General features: G+C 38.6%; 1 pseudogene; it reads right to left on the reverse strand.

Annotated features, from left to right (window-relative positions):
- Positions 1–323: 323 nt before the first annotated feature.
- Positions 324–10,383, reverse strand: LOC123820654 (annotated as a pseudogene).
- Between the last annotated feature and the right edge of the window lie 6,298 nt (positions 10,384–16,681).

The following is a 16,681-nucleotide window of genomic DNA, read 5'->3' on the forward strand; positions in this document are numbered from 1 at the left end:
AAAATTGGTGGTTCATACGTTTGGGCTATTAGGAATATCAGTCATGTGCCAGTCTTTTTGTGTATATGCATTTTTGCTTATCTTGGGTAATACCTAGGATTAGCATTGCTGGTTTAAATAGTATATTTAACTTTTTGACCCATGGATTACTTATGGTGTGTTGTGTAACTTCCAAATATTTGAGGATTTTTCATATATATTTTAGTTATTGATTTTTTATTCCACAAGAAGCCATAGCATTATTAATGATAAAAACAGTACAAATTTCAAACCAAACTGTAGTTATTCTTGAAACACTAACAAAAATTCTCATTTTTAGATTGTTACATTGTTAATCCCATAATAGTATTTACAATATTATTACTGTTCTTCAGGGCTTGAACTGCCTTTGCATTTGACACTTTGCTTGTGAAATAACCAATTCTCTATCCTTAACTTCCACACCTATTTTGTCAACCTTTTCCTTTTTTCTCTCCTCTTGTATAGTTGGAGTCCATGTGTTTTCTTGAATATTTGAGAAAACTTCACCTTGAATTTTGAATTTCTCAGAAGCTGCTAGCTGAGTTTGCTGAACTAAATCCTTGATCTTGTCTTCCCCCACAACTATTTGGTACTTCAAGCAGGGCTCTTTTAGGTATCTGGTATTGTGATGACAAAGGATATTCTTAGATTTCTGGATTGTGACATTAGTAACCTATCTAAACTTTTTTTAAAAATTGTTTTTCAAGGACAGTTTTCTGCCTTTTTCCCCCAGCCCTTCCCAACACCCCATACCTCCCCACCTCCCTCCCCCATTTACACCCACCCTTGTTGTTGTCCATATGTCCTTTATAATTGATCCTGTAAACCCTTCACCCTTTTCCCCCTTTATCCCCTCCCCTCTCCTTTCTGATCTCTGTCAGCCTGTTCTCAATTTCAATGTCTTTGGCTATATTTTGCATGCTCATTCATTTTGTTGATTAGATTTCTGTTAATGGTGAGATCATATGTATTTGTCTTTCATCACCTAGCTTATTTTGCTTAGCATAATACTCTTCAGTTCCATCCATGCTGTCTGAAAGGGTAAGAACTCCTTCTTTTATTCTGCTGTGTAGAATTCCATTGTGTAGATGTACCAGAGATTTTTTGATCCTTCATTTACTGATGGGCACTTGGGTTGCTTCCAGCACTTGGCTATTGTAAATTGTGCTGCTATGAACAATGGGGTGCATAAGTTCTTTTGGGTTGGTGTTTCAGGGTTCTTAGGATATAATTCTAGCAGTAGAATTGCTGGGTCAAAAGGCATTTCCATTTTGAGATTTTGGAGGAAATTCCACACTGTTTTGCACAGTAGTTTCACAAGTCTGCAATCCCACCAACAGTGACCTAGAGTTCCAATTTTCTCCACAACCTCTCCAGCACTTGTGTCTTGATTTGTTTATGATGGCTATTTTGACCAGTGTGAAGTGGTATCTCATTGTGGTTTTAATTTGCATCTCTCTGATGACTAGTGGTGCTGAGCATCTTTTCATGTGTTTCTGGGCCTTGAAGAAGTACCTTTTCAAGTCATTTGCCCATTTTTTAATTGGGTTGCTTGTCTTCTTAGAGTGGAGTTTTGTGACTTCTTTATGTATTTTGGAGCTCAAACCCCTGTCTGAGGTATCATTGGCAAATATGTTTTCCCATACGGTTGGTTCTCTTTTTATTTTAATGCTGTTTTCTTTAGCTGTGCAGAAGCTTTTTATTTTGTTTATTCTTTCCTTTATGTCCCTTGCTCTAGGGGACATATCAGTGAAAATATTGCTGATTATAATATCTGAGATTTTCCTGCCTATGTTCTCCTCTAGGACTTCAATGGTGTTCAGCTTATATTTAAATCTTTTATCCACTTTGAATTTATTTTTGTGTATGGTATAAGTTGGTGCTTGAGTCTCATTTTTTTGCATGTAGCTGTCTAGTTATCCCAATACCATTTGTTGAAGATGCTATTTTTGCTCCATTTTATGCTGCTGACCCCTTTGTTGAATATTAATTTACTGTAGAAACTTGGGTACATTTCTGGGCTCTCTCTTGTGTTTCATTGTTCCATGTGTCTGGTCTTATGCCAGTAACCAGGCTGTTTTGATTAAAGTCATCTTGAAATACATTTTGATATCAGGTATTGTGATTCATCCTTCTTTGCTCTTCTTTAGCAAAACTGCTGCAGATATTTGGAGTCATTTATAGTTCCATATAAATTTCTGAATTGTTTGTTCTATATTGATGAAGTATGCCATTGGTACTTTAATAGGGATTGCATTGAATCTATAAATTGCTTTGGGTAATATGGCCACTTTCATGATGTTAATTCTTCTGATCCATGAGCACAGTATTTGTTTCCATTTGTTTGTGTCTTCCTTAATTTGTTTCTTCAGTGTTGTATAGTTTTCTCAGTATAGCTCTTTTACCCCCTTGGTTAGGTTTATTCCTAGGTATTTTCTTTTTCTTGTTGCTATATCAAAGGTGATATTTTTCCTGATTTCTGTTCCTGATAATTTATTGTTGGTGTACAAAAATGCCTTTGATTTCTGGATATTGACTTTGTATCCCGCTGTTTTGCCAAATTCATTTATTAGGTCAAGCAGGTTTTTTGTAGAGCCTGTAGGGTTTTCTATGTACAGTATCATGTCATCTACAAATAACGACAATTTTGTTTCCTCTTTTCCAATTTGGACACCTTTAATGTCTTTTTCTTGTCTTATTGCTATGGCTAGGACTTCCAATACTATGTTGAATAGGAGTGGCGAAAACAGGCATGCTTGTCTTGTTCTTGACCTTAGTGTGAAAGTTTTTAGTTTTTGTCCATTGAATATGATGTTGGCTGTATGTCTGTCATATATGGTCTTTATTATGTTGAGGAATGCTCCCTCTATTTCCACTTTGCTGAGTGTTTTCTTTATCATAAATGGGTGCTGTACCTTATCAAATGCTTTTTCTACATCTATTGATATGGTCATGTGATTTTTATCTTTGCTTTTATTTATGTGATATATTACATTTATTGATTTGTGAATATTGTACCATCCTAGCATCCCTGGGATGAATCCCACTTTGTCATGGTGTATGATCTTTTAAATTTATTGTTGGATGCGGTTTGCCAATATTTCAGTGAGGATTTTAGCATCTATGTTTATCAGCGATATTGACCTGAAGTTTTCTTTCTTTGTTGTGTCTTTATCTGTTTTTGGGATTAAGATGATGCTGGCTTCATAAAAAGAGTTTGGGAGTCTTCCATCTTCTTGGATTTTGGAAATAGTCTGTGAAGGATAGGGGTTAGTTCTTCCTTAAATGCTTTGTAAAATTCTCCTGCAAAACCATCTAGTCCAGGGCTTTGTGTGTCAGGAGTTTTTTCATTACTGCTTCAATTTCATCTGCTGTTATTGGTCTATTCAGGCTTTCTGCTTCTTCTTCATTGAGTTTCAGGAGATTATATTTTTGTAAAAATTTGTCCATTTTACCTAGGTTTTCAAACTTCTTGGCATATAGTCCTGTGTGGTAATTTTTTTACAATCCTTTGTATTTCTGTGATATCATTTGTAATCTCTCTTCTTTCATTTCTGATTTATTTGGGTCTTCTCTCTTTTTTTCTTGATGAGTGTGCTTTAAGGCTGGTTATTTTATCTTTTCAAAGAACCAGCTCCTGGATTCATTGATCCTTAGAATTGTACTTTTAGTCTCTATGTCATTTAATTCTGCTCTGTTCTTGGTTATTTCCTTCCTTCTACTTGCTCTGGGCTGTCTTTGTTGTTGTTCCTTGAGTTCTAGTAGGCATAGGGTTAGGTTGTTTATTTGATTTTTTTTTTTTTTAGGATGGCCTGTATAGCTATGAACTTTTCTCTCAGGACTGCCTTTGCTCTGGCCCATAAGTTTTGGGTTGCTGTGAGTTCATTTATATTTGTTTCCAGGAACTTTTTGATTTTGTCCTTTATCTCCTTCTTGACCCATTCATTGTTTCATAGCATGCTATTCAATCTCCATTACTGTGAGTGTTGTTGAGTTTTTCCCTTGAGGTTGGTTTCTAGTTTCAGTCCCTTGTGGTTAGAGAAAAGGCTTGTTAAGATTTTAATTTGCTTGAATTTGTTGAGGCTTGTTTTGTGTTCTATCATGTGGTTTATCTTTGAAAATGTTCAGATAAGAAGGAACATTATCTTCTAATGTTCCACTTAGAAAATGTTTCTAAGTGCATTAGAAAAGAATGTGTATTTTCCTTCTCTGTGATGAAAGTCTCTATGTACATCAGGTAAGTCCATTTAATCTAGGGCATTGTTCAATGCCACAGTATCTTTGTTGTTACATTGTCTGGACAATCTACCCATTTTTGACAGTGGAGTTTTGAAACCCCCTACTGTAATTGTGTTTCTGTCAATATCTTTGTTGAAGTCCTCCAAGATTTTCTTTATACATTTAGGTGCTCCTATTTTAGGTGAATATATATTTACAATGTTTATATCTTCTTGATGGATTCTTCCTTTGGGTATTATGAAGTGACCTTCTGGGTTTCTTTTGTGGCTATTTTTTTAAAGTCTACTTTGTCTGATATTAGTATTGCTACTCCGGCTTTTCTCTTTTTTTTCTGTCATTTGCTTGGAATATTTGTTTCTAGCCCTTCACTTTTAATCTGTGTAGGTTTTTTTGTTCTGAGGTGGGTCTCTTTTAGGCAGCATATGTGTGGGTCATGCTTTCTTATCCATTCATCTACTCTATGTGTTTTGATTGGAGTATTTAATCTGTTTACATTTAACATTATTATTGATGGGTATGTATTCATTGCCATTTTTTCGTACCTGTGTTTCTTTCTCTCTCACTCTCTTTCTTTATTTTCTTAAAGCAGTGCCTTTCACATATCTTGCAGAGCTGGTTTGGTGGAGGTGTATTCTTTTAGACTCCTTTTGTCTGGGAAGCTCCTTATTTGGCCTTCCATTTTAATTACGAGTCTTGCGGGTAGAGTAAACTCGGTTGCAGGCCTTTGGCTTTCATTTCTTGGAGTATTTCTTGCCATTCTTTTCTGGCTTGGAGCATTTCCATTGAGAAATTATCTGCTAGCCTTATCAGGGTTCCCTTGGATGTTACTTCTGTTTTCTCCTTTGCTGCCTTTACGATTATCTCTTTGTCTTGGAATTTTGCCATGTTAATTATGATGTGTCTTGAAGTGGGCCTCTTTGGGTTCCTCTTGATTGGAACTGTCTGTGTTTGATGGATTTGTGTGACTTTTTCTCTCATCAAATTAGGAAAATTTTCCATCATTACTTTTTCTTTTTCCTTTTTAACATATTTTATTTAACATATTTTATTTCCTATTTAACATATTTTGATTGTGCTATTACAGTTGTCCCATTTCCCCCACTTCATTCTGCTCTACCCTACACACCCCCTCCCACCCACATTCCCCCCTTTAGTTCATGCCCATGTGGCATAAGTTATTTAGTTTCTAATTTTCCCATACTATTCTTGCCCTCCCCCTGTCTATTTTCTATATACCGTCTATGCTACTTATTCTCTGTACTTTTCCCCCCTCTCTCCTCCCACTTCCCTTTTGCTAACCCTCCATGTTATCTCCATTTCTGTGATTCTGTTCCTGGTCCAGTTGTTTGCTTAGTTTGTTTTTCTTTTTGTTTTAGGTGTGGTTGTTAATAACTGTGAGTTTACTGTCATTTTACTGTTCACATTTTATATCTTCTTTTTCTTAGATAAGTCCCTTTAACATTTCATATAATAAGGGCTTGGTGATAATGAACTTCTTTAACTTGACTTTATCTGAGAAGCGCTTTATCTGCCCTTCCATTCTAAGTGAAAGCTTTGCTGGATTGAGCAACCTTGGATGTAGGTTATTGCTTTTCATGACTTGGAATACTTCTTTCCAGCCCCTTCTTGCCTGTAAGGTCTCTTTTGAGAAATCAGCTGACAGTCTGATGGGAACTCCTTTATAGGTGACTATTCCCTATCTTTTACTGCTTCTAGGATTCTCTCCTTCATTTTTACCTTGGCTAATGTAATTATGATATGCCTTGGTGTATTCCTCCTTGAGTCCAACTTCTTTGGCATTCTCTGAACTTTCTGGACTTCCTGAAAGTCTATTTCCTTTGCCGGACTGGGGAAATTCTCCTTTATTAGTTGTTCATACAACTTTTACACTTGTTGCTCTTCCTCTTCCCCTTCTAGTATCCCTATAAATTGGATGTTGGAATGTTTAAAGATGTCCTGGAGGTTCCTAAGAATCTCATTTTTTTGAATTCTTGTTTCTTCATTCTTTTCTGTTTGATTGTGTCTTTCTTCCTTCTGGTCCACTCCATTGATTTTAGTCCCAGTTTTCTTCCCATCACTATTGGTTCCCTGTGCATTTTCCTTCATTTCACTTAGTGTAGCCTTCATTTTTTCATCTAATTTGTGACCAAATTCAACCAATTATGTGAGCATCCTGATCACCAGTGCTTTGAACTGTGCATCTGATATATCAATTACCTCTTGATCGCTTAGATATGTTGGCTCTGGGGCTTTGATCTTTTCTTCCATTTGAGACATTTTTTTGTGGGGGTGGTCTGGTTGAGCCTGTTACACAGTGAGGAGCAGAGCCTTAGGTATTCACCAGGGTGGGGCAACCCTGTTGCTGGGTTGTGACTCTATGTGTGGGGGTGGGGTTAAAGAGGGAACAATGGTGCTTACTTTGCTCTCATATTTCAATACCTTCCACTGCTTCCCACAAGCAAATTTGGCTCTTCTGGTGCTTGTTCCCAGGTTGGTGTGCTTGTGTATGTTCTAGGACCCTGTAGGTCTCTCCAATGAACTCTCCTGTGAGGCTGGGAGTTACTCCTGACACCTCAACCTCCACAAGTGTTTTCAATCAGTGCTTTTAGTCTTTATTTCCTGGCACTGAGGCCCTGGGTTTGTCTGTCCCGCAGTCTGTCTCGCTTCCAGTTTTCACCTGTTTTATCTGTGCACGAATGTGTCCGTGCTCAGCCTGCAGCCTTGCGTGCCTCACTGGGTCTGCCCATTGTTACCTCGCACCTTGGGTCTGCTAGCCACCACCTGTGGGCCTGGAACCACCAAACACTGCTTTTCCTGCTGTGACCCCTCTCCACTGGCCGTCAACTCCACCCCTCTTACCAGTCTGGATGAATGCTTGTCAGACTTCTGTATAGTTCAATTTTCCATCAGATCTGGTTGTTTTTTTTTGTTTCTAAATTTTTGTTGTCCTTAATTTTGGTGGTGCGAGGAGGCACAGTGTGTCTACCTATACCTCCATCTTGGCCAGAAGTCTGTCATTACTTTTTCAAACAGATTTTTCTATCCCTTTCTCTTCTTCTTCTCCTTCTGGTATCATTATTACACAGATATTGTTATGTTTCATGTTGTCTTGCACTTCCCTTACCACTTGTTCATTCTTTCTGAGTCTCTTTTTTTTTCTCTTGCTCTATCTGGGAGGTTTTTTCCCTACTGTTTCATCTTGCTCACTCATTCAATCCTCTGCTTCATACAGCCTGCTTATAATTTCTTCTGATGTATTTTCTTTATATTTTTGAGATGTTATTGTTCATTTCTTCCTGGTTTTTCTTTATAATTTCTAATTCCTTTTTCATCCTGATGTAGTGCTCACTCAGTTGCTTGTAGTTGTCTGCAAGCCGCTTGTGCATCTTTATAACCATTGCTTTGAATTCTATATCTGATAGTTTGGTTTCTTCCATTTCATTTACCTCTTTTACTGGGGAGTCTTCCATTCCTTTTGATTGCATGTTCTTTTTTTTTTTGTCTCACTATTTTGGATGACTCTTTTTGTTGTTGTTGTTGTTGTTGTTGTTGTTTTTCTGTGCTTACTGAGGTTTCACTTTGTTAGCTGTCTTTGTAAGGAGAACTTCTATGGTAGGAATTCTGTGAAGTTCAGTGATAAGATCTCTTATCTCCTTGACTGGATACTCTATGTTTTCCTTTTGTTCTGTTTCTATAGGCCCTCTTGTTGCACTTGGACTTGTATGTTTTGGTGGTTCTTTTATTGGTGCTTTTTCTCCTCCAGCAGGTATACTGATGTTACAGCTTCCATTTATTCTTGTATGTGATCAGTGGCAGAGGGTAGGCAAAATGGATTAAGACAGCAAGAGAGTATTTTATGGAGTTTAAAGTACGAGAAAGTAGAGAAGAGATAGCAGGTTCTTTTGATAAGTATAGCATTGACTATGATATTTCACCCAATTAGCCACTTTTGATAAAAGGTGAAAGAGAGATAAGAGTCTTGTTAGAGGGGAGGATGATTGTGAGCTGAATCTAGAAAATGAGCACTTGTGTGAGGTTAGATGATGAGATATAGTGAGGTTAAAGTATAGAAAGTAGATGTAGTGTGAGAGAGAATAGAGTTAACCACAACAATAATAATGCTCAAGTTTAAACTGAATTGGGCCGAGGCCATGGAGGGTTGCTGTGTAGTATATACAATTGTATGGAACAACAATTATTTACAATAGTACTGGAATTATAATAATATGACAAGAAATAAATAACTTGGATAAACAGAATAAAAAGTACCCAATCAAGATTTGGGTGTTATTGGAACACAGGTGAAGTGAAAGAAGGAAAATTAAAATACAACATAGAGAGAGGATAAGGAAAAACAATCAAGGAATGCAATTAAACAGGGTAATAAATCAAGAAAAACTAAATATAAGGAAGAGAAATAAAAATAATACTAATAAAATAAAGGGGTTAAAATAATTGCAAAATAACAACAACAACAATAATAATAATAATAATAATAATAATACATATACACAACAAAATGCCAGCTCTGTGATATAGCAAAGTGGCGTTTGTCTCAGTTTCCCAGTTTTTAGGGTTAGCCTTGTGCTCCCTCTTTTGATCTGTCTCTGGCCCTTTTGTAACTGCATGTCTTATTGTCTCGGAAGAATAAAAAAAAAAGTGGGGGGGTTTGGAAGAGAGAGGATAAAAAAAAGATAATAATAAGCCTCCTGCTGACTCAGGAGGCTGAAACCTGTTCAGCAATTTCTGCTGGTCTTCCTAGATGCTACAAGAAGAGGGTGCTAGGCTTTGCTTTTCTCCCTTCCTTTGGTTCAGAGAGTTTGAGGACCAGGTTTGGGTCACACTATTCACAGTTTCCTGGGCCTCTGGCCTCGGTCTTTCATGAGATGCCAGGCTCAAATCAGCTACTCAGCTGCTCACAGTGTGAGTCAATCTCTGGTGTGGAGCCCGAGACTAGTGGGGCTCACGGTTCCCCCTACTATTGTTTTTGTGCACACAGTGCTAGAGCTGTGGGGTGCACGGTTCCCTTCCTCCACTCACTCTGAGTATGCATAGGGAAAGACAGGCAGGGTGCAAGGTTCAGCTTGGCTACTGTCTTTGGGCATGGAGTGTGAGACTAGTGGGGTGCACAGTTCCCCTCTGCCACTCACTCTGGGTGAGTGCAGCTGAATTCTCCCTCAGGGCATGCCAGCCATTGCTGGAGAGTTCCTTGCAAAGCAGCTGCCCGCTGTTCTTAATAAGTACACCACACAGCCCCACTTTTTCTACCAGTCCAGAGACGATCCAAATCAAGGTACGACATGGCCCAACTTCTCCCTTCTCCAGGTTTCACCGGCACCCCAATTTCTGTAGTGCCAGTGTCCACAGTTTCAGCAGATGTGCACTGCCTCTGTGTGTCTCCCACTTCATCTCTACTTCCCTTAGTGGCTTGCAGCACCCAGGTCCCTCCTAGCACTGGACTGCTCTCCCTGCTCTGGTAGGGGATGAATCTGATGCTCTAACTCTCCTCCCCATATCCTCCAGCAGGTTCTGGGCCAGGGGCCACAGCAACCTTGGTACCAGCGCAGATCCCAGGGATCTTTCCATCCCAGAGCACTCTCCTTACTGCCTCATTCTCAATATCCTCTGAAATTTTTTGCCTCCAAACATCATGTAAGCTGGGATCCAGTTGGTTGTTCACTCTGTTCCTCAGAAGATCGGCTAGGTGTTTCAGCTGGGCACAAGGAGAACTGGACTCCAATCCCACCTACCTCCCCATCATCTTATGAAACTCTCCCCATTACCTTTTGAAAACTCAGTTTATATATAGCCTTGTGTGCCTTCTTTTCACTCTGGCTCTAATTTTCTTTACTGATTGGTTCTTCACATTTGGACTTCTTGTGTGGTTTCCTGTGTGGAGCCTTATTTCTCAAGCTCTGGTACTGATTCATCACTGTCAGATTCTGTTCAAGACTCCTAAACAAACAAAAATCACAAATGTGTTGGACTCCATAGTCTCTATGGACCTTCCCAGGTTATGTTAACTCTTCAGACATCAATTTCAGATAAATTAGATTGTCTTAGCCTGGGACTATGGTAACTCTTCTCTGTAGCAGGGACATTTTCTGTGGCTTCACTGGACATTTTGTGAGAGGGAAAGCAAAACCAAGATGGTAGCAGGAAGCTTAGTTATTAATTTTATTCCCTTGTGGTCAGAAAATGCTGCATACAATTTTAATATTTTAAATTCTACTGAGATCTGTTATATGTCCACTACATAGTCAATTTTCATGTATGTTCCATGTGCACTTGAGAAGAACTATATTCTGCTGTGTTTGGGTGATCTGCTCTAAAAATGTCAATTAATATGTTACTTGATATTGTTTTACAAATCTTCTATATCCTTTCTAACTTTTTTGTCAGTTTGCTCTGTTACTTACTGAGATAGAACAGTTGACATCTCTAACTATAAATGTGGATTAATCTATCTTACTTTCATTTATTGGTTTTTGATTTATGTATTTTGAAGTTCTATTAAGTTCATACATATTTAAGATTATGTTTTCTTGATGAATTGGCTCATCATTATTAAAACCCCCTTTTATTTATTTTTTCTAATTATTTTTATTGTAGTAAAATGTACTTAACAAAATTTACCATCTTATCTATTTTTAACTGTGTATTTTAGTAATATGAAATATATTTATAATGTTGTACAATCATTGCCATCATTCATTTCCATAGGTCTCTTCACCTTATAAACAGAAACTCTGTACCTTGTAAACATTAACTCTCCATTCCCCCTTCCCTCCAGCACCTGGAAACTTTCTGTCTCTATGATTTTGACATTCTAAATGCTTCATATAAGTGGAATAAAAAGGTATTGCTTTTCATGATTGGCTTGCTTCATTTTTCATAATGTTCCCAAGGTTCACACATTTTGTAGCATATATCAAAATTTCCTTTCTATTAAGACACAGTAATATTCCACTGAAGGCATGTACCACATTTTGCTTATCTACTCATCCACTGATGGACATTTAGGTTGTTTCCTCATTTTAGCTATTGTGAAGAATGCTGCTATGAACATGGATGTGCAAATACATCTTCGAGATTTTGTTTTCAACACTTTTGGCAAAGGCCTGTTTCTTTTTTAATATTTTATTGTTTATGCTATCATAGTTATCCCAGTTTTCACCCTTTGCCTCCCTCTAACTAGCCTCCCTCCCCTACCCCTGAAATTAACCCATACCTTTGTAGTCAATATTTGACAGAGGAGGCAAAAGGATACAATGGACTGAAGACAATTTATTCAGTAAATGGTGTTTAGGGGATCCAAGATGACAGCATACTAGCTGGTAGCTCTGTCCACTTGCTCCAAGACACAAACTGGTCTTAGAGCAAAACATAGAGCACTCAACTTCAGAATCTGGTGGACAGTGAGTGACAGAATCTGTGAGTGAACACATATGTTGATGACAGTGTAGAAAGTGTACGGCAGTGGTCAAGAATCTGCTGCATGTGGGACCCCTAGCTTCCACTGGCCCAGGCTTTCCAACTGGTTCTGCCACCACTGTACAGCCCAGCACTTCTGGCTTCACAGAGTTGGAGTAGCTGCAGATTGACTCTGGAGCCGTGAGCTATCAGGGTGAAGAGAAGTCCTGGGAGTTGTGGGCTCCAGAAATAGTGCAGCAGTAGCAGACCAACCTTAGGCTGAAGATCTCTAGAGGGACCAGAGTCACCACTCTGCCACCACCCTGTGTTACAGTATAGCTGCAGGACTCTTCTCAACACCATCTGGGGAAGATCCAGAGAAAAACTTTACCTAAAACTATCAGAGGCTCTGAAAAGTGGTGGCCAGCCTTGACCATGAGAGAATCTGAATTTGGGGGTCAGGGAGTATGTGGAGAACAGGTCCCCCCAGAGACTGGTGCTGTGGTGTGGGGGCCACACATAAAGTCTTTTAAAAGGGGAGCTGAGGCAAGACCCAAGGCTCACTAAGGACCCGGGGCTCACACACATGTATGAGCAGGCATAGTGCCTCTGATAACAAAAAAATCAGAGGGATAGAGTTACACTGAAGGATTTGTAGGGCCTAACCCAGCATGGCTCACAAGTGGAAGCTGTTCAGAGTGGGGAACTCAGGCCCAAACCTCCCACAAGAGAGACAGGCCTGGGACTATAAGGCAGGATCTGAACACCTGAGATTTGCTGCAGTCAGCCAGATCTCACAGACATGAAAGCCCAACTCTCACTTGCAGGATTACAGGTTCTGAAGATCAGTGAGGTCAGGCACAGTAGCATCCTGATGGGTAAATTTACTCAGGGGACAGAAGAAAAAGTTTCAAAAGGGCTTTTTGCCAGATACTACAGGCTGCACAGTTCCTTGGGCCCTGATCTACTAAACCCAGCAGAACAGAGAGAAGAGAAACAGACACAACAAGTTGCTATCTTCTATCCTCTGTAGCTGTTTAACATTCATTTCTTATCCTTCAAGCTTGGGCCTAATAGGTCACCAGGTTTTATATTATAGTTTATTTCAAAACAGGCACAACAAGTTGCTATCTTCTATCCCCGATAGCTGTTTAACATTCATTTCTTATCCTTCAAGCTTGGGCCTAATTTGTCACCAGGTTTTATATTATAGTTTATATAAAATTCCATATTTTGCTCTTCCCTTTTCCTACTCCATTTTACCTTCTTCCTTCCTCTTTTTATTTTGTTTTAAATTCTATTTTCTCTCTTGCAGAACAAAGATGGTGGCAAGAAAGTTAGTTATTAATGTTATCCCCTTATTTCTATTCTTCACTCTTACTATTTCTCCCCTTCCAGCCTCTCAAAAACATTTGTAATCATCTTTCGTCACTTCACATTCTTTTTTTTCATTCTTACAATACCCTTATTCTCTCTCTACCATTATTAATTGTTGTTCATTGGTTGTGGATAAAATGATTTTTGTTGCATTTCTTCAATCTTATTTCTAAATAGTCATTATTTTTTAATTTCAAATCTCAAATTTTACCTTACACCTCTCCAATGCCATTTTGCATTCATATTGCCATTTCTTTTTTTTATTTTAAATATTACATTTTCCCTGACTTAGACTGATTTTCATTCCTCACTCTTATTATTCCTTCTCCCTCTATCCTCTTAAAATAACTTCTTTATCCTCTAGACATCTTATAAGCATTTTTGTTTCTTTTTCCAATCTTATTTCCATCCTACCTAAATAAATCTTTACTCATTTGTTGTTGATATGTCTGTGGCAGATCTTTTCCTCCAATTAGATCCTTATTATGTTTTATATATATTATTTTTGTTGTATTATTTCATTAGATTTATATGCATTTATTTATTTATTTTAAATTTCAGTTTAAACCTAATAGTATACTCTTCCCCTTCACTTACTTCATTCCACATCCCCACCTCCCTTTTTTATTTATGATGTAAATTTTATTTTCTTTCTCCCTTTGCCTTGTCTCTATTCCCTACTCTTATTAATACTATATCCTCTACCCTCAAAATCACTTTTCTTCCAGGTAGTGATCTCATATTGCTTTTTTTTCTTACGCCATTATCAATATTGGCTCATTTGCTGTTGATAGTGTGGTTCTAGGTGGAGGTATTTTTACAGGTGTTGGTGTGTGTCCTGGGTTGTTTGGTTTTGTTTTCACAGCACTTGTACAAGAGTATACAAGACATCATCATTGAAGTGACCCTCATTCAGCCAGCTTGAGTGAAGTACCCACCCAAGAATGACCCAACAACTAAAATAAATGATAATCAGAGAGCTCACATACACAGCATAAAGGGCATCCCCAGATAACAAAGCTCAGGAGATCAAGGATACTGCACCACTGAGTCCCAGGTCTTATACCACAGAAAATCATAACACAAAGACAATTGTTACATATTACTTAACAGGCAGTAACAAACAGGAAGAGTCACTAGAAATGGGAAGACAAAGAAATGACCCTCCAGTCTAAAAGAAAGGAGGAATCCCTAGAATGACTCCTAAATGAAATTGAGGCAAGGAAACTATCAGACAATGAGTTAAAAATAATAGTTATAGGATTCTGAAGGAGCTCAGTGAGAAGTACCAGGAACTCAAAGGAAGACAAAAGGAAATTGTTGCAAAGCACAAAATCATGAAAAAGAACATATCAATAAAAGTCAGGTGGAAATAAAAAATACAATATCTGAAATGAAGAACACAGTAGAAGGAGTTATAAGCAAGCTAGAAGAAGCAGAGGATTGAATCAGTGAGTTGGAAGACAAGGTAGAAAAAAAAATCCCATGGAGAGCAACAAAATAAAAAAAAAAAACACTAAAAAAGAATAAAGAGAAATTAAGGAAGCTGCATGATAACATAAAACATAATAATACCATATAATAGGGATACCAGAAGGAGAAGGAGAGAAGCAAGGCATCTAAAACCTGTTTGAAAAAGTAATGACAGAAAACATCCCTAACATAATGAGAGAAAAACGACAAGCAATTCTAGGAAGCAGAAAATGTCCCAATGACGATGAACCAAAGGGGTCCATTCTAAGACTCATCATAATTAAAATGGTAAAATTCAGGACAAAGAGAGAATCTGAAAGGCAGCATGGGAGAAACAGACAGAGGGAGGCCTGACAAGGCTATCAGCTGATTTCTCAACAGAAACACTACAGTCAAGAAGGGAATGGCAAGAAATATTCCAAGTAATGAAAAGCAAAGGACTGTAACCAAGACTACTCAACCCAGCAATGCTGTCATTTAAAATGAAAATTGAGTACTTCCAGCCAAGATGAAGGTGTAGGTAGACACACTGTGTCTCCTTGCACAACCAAAATAAGGGCAAGAAACATTTAGAAACAACAACAACAACAAAAAACAGATACTGCCAGAAAATTGAACTGTATGGAAGTCTGACACCAAGAAGTTAAAGAAGAAACATTCATCCCAACTGGTAGGAGGGGCGGAGTTGGGTGGCTGGGTGGAGAGGACTTGCAGCAAAGCAGCGGCTGGTGGACCCCAGGCACTCAAGGAGGCAGCGGGTGAACCCAGCAAGGCAACAGATTGTTGAGGGGCTTGGCACACAGGCAGCTGGCGGACCGGGTGGTCCCCCATTGGCGCACAGATAAACCAGGTGAAACTGGGGAGCAAGATAGACCTCACAACCCAGGGTTCCAGCATGGGGAAATAAAGCCTCAAAAACCAGTTGAAAACACATGTGGGGGTTGAGGTGCCAGGAGATACTCCCAGCCTCACAGGAGAGTTCCTTGGAGAGACCCATAGGGTCCTAGAATGCACACAAACCCACCTACCCAGGAATCAGCACCAGAGGCACCCAGTTTGCTTAGGGGAAGCGGTGGAAGTGACTGAAATCCAACAGAGAGGAGAGTAAACGCCATTGTTCCCTCTCTGACCCCTCCCCCACGTACTGTATCACAACCCACCAACATAGGTTGCCCTGCCCTGGTGAAGACCTAAGGCTCAGTCCCTTGCTATGTAACAGGTGCATCAAGACAAAAAAAAAAGGCCCAAACAAAAGAACAGATCAAAGCTCTAGAAATAATACAACTAAGTGAAGAAGAGATAGCCAACCTATCAGATGCACAGTTTAAAACACTGGTGATTGGGATGCTCACAGAATTGGTTGAATTTGGTCAAAATTAGATGAGAAAATGACGACTATGCTAAGTGAAATGAAAGAAAATGCACAGGGAGCCAATAGCAATGGGAAGAAAACAGGGACTCAAATCAATGGAGTGGACCAGAAGGAAAAAAGAAACAATCAAACAGAAAAGAATGAAGAAATAAGAATTCAAAAAAAAATGAGGAGAGGTTTAGGAACCTCCAGGACACATTTAAATGTCCCAACATCCATCTGAGTTATAGGGGTACCAGAAGGGGAAGGAGAAGAGCAACAAGTGGAAAATTCATTTGAACAAATAATAAAGGAGAAGTTCCCCAGTATGGCAAGGGGAATAGACCTCCAGGAAGTCCAGAAAGCTCAGAGAGTCCAAAATAAGTTGGACCCAAGGAGGAACATGCCAAGGCACATCATAATTACATTACCCAAGATTAAAATGAAGGAGAGAATCCTAGAAGCAGCAAGAGATAAGGAGACAGTTACTTACAAAGGAGTTCCCATCAGACTGTCAGCTGATTTCTCAAAAGAGACCTTACAGGCAAGAAGGGGCTGGAAAGTATTCCAAGTCATGAAAAGCAAGGACCTACATCCAAGATTGTTCTATCCAGCAAAGCTTTCACTTAGAATGGAAGGGTAGATAAAGTGCTTCTCAGATAAAGTCAAGTTAAAGAAGTTCATTATCACCAAGCCCTTATTATATGAAATGTTAAACGGACTTATCTAAGAAAAAGAAGATAAAAATATGAACAGTAAAATGACAGCAAACTCACAGTTATTAACAACCACACCTAAAAAAAAAGA

Source organism: Phyllostomus hastatus, unplaced genomic scaffold (assembly GCF_019186645.2).
Source record: "Phyllostomus hastatus isolate PE091 unplaced genomic scaffold, TTU_PhHast_1.1 phas_contig_36, whole genome shotgun sequence".
NCBI lineage: Eukaryota > Metazoa > Chordata > Mammalia > Chiroptera > Phyllostomidae > Phyllostomus > Phyllostomus hastatus.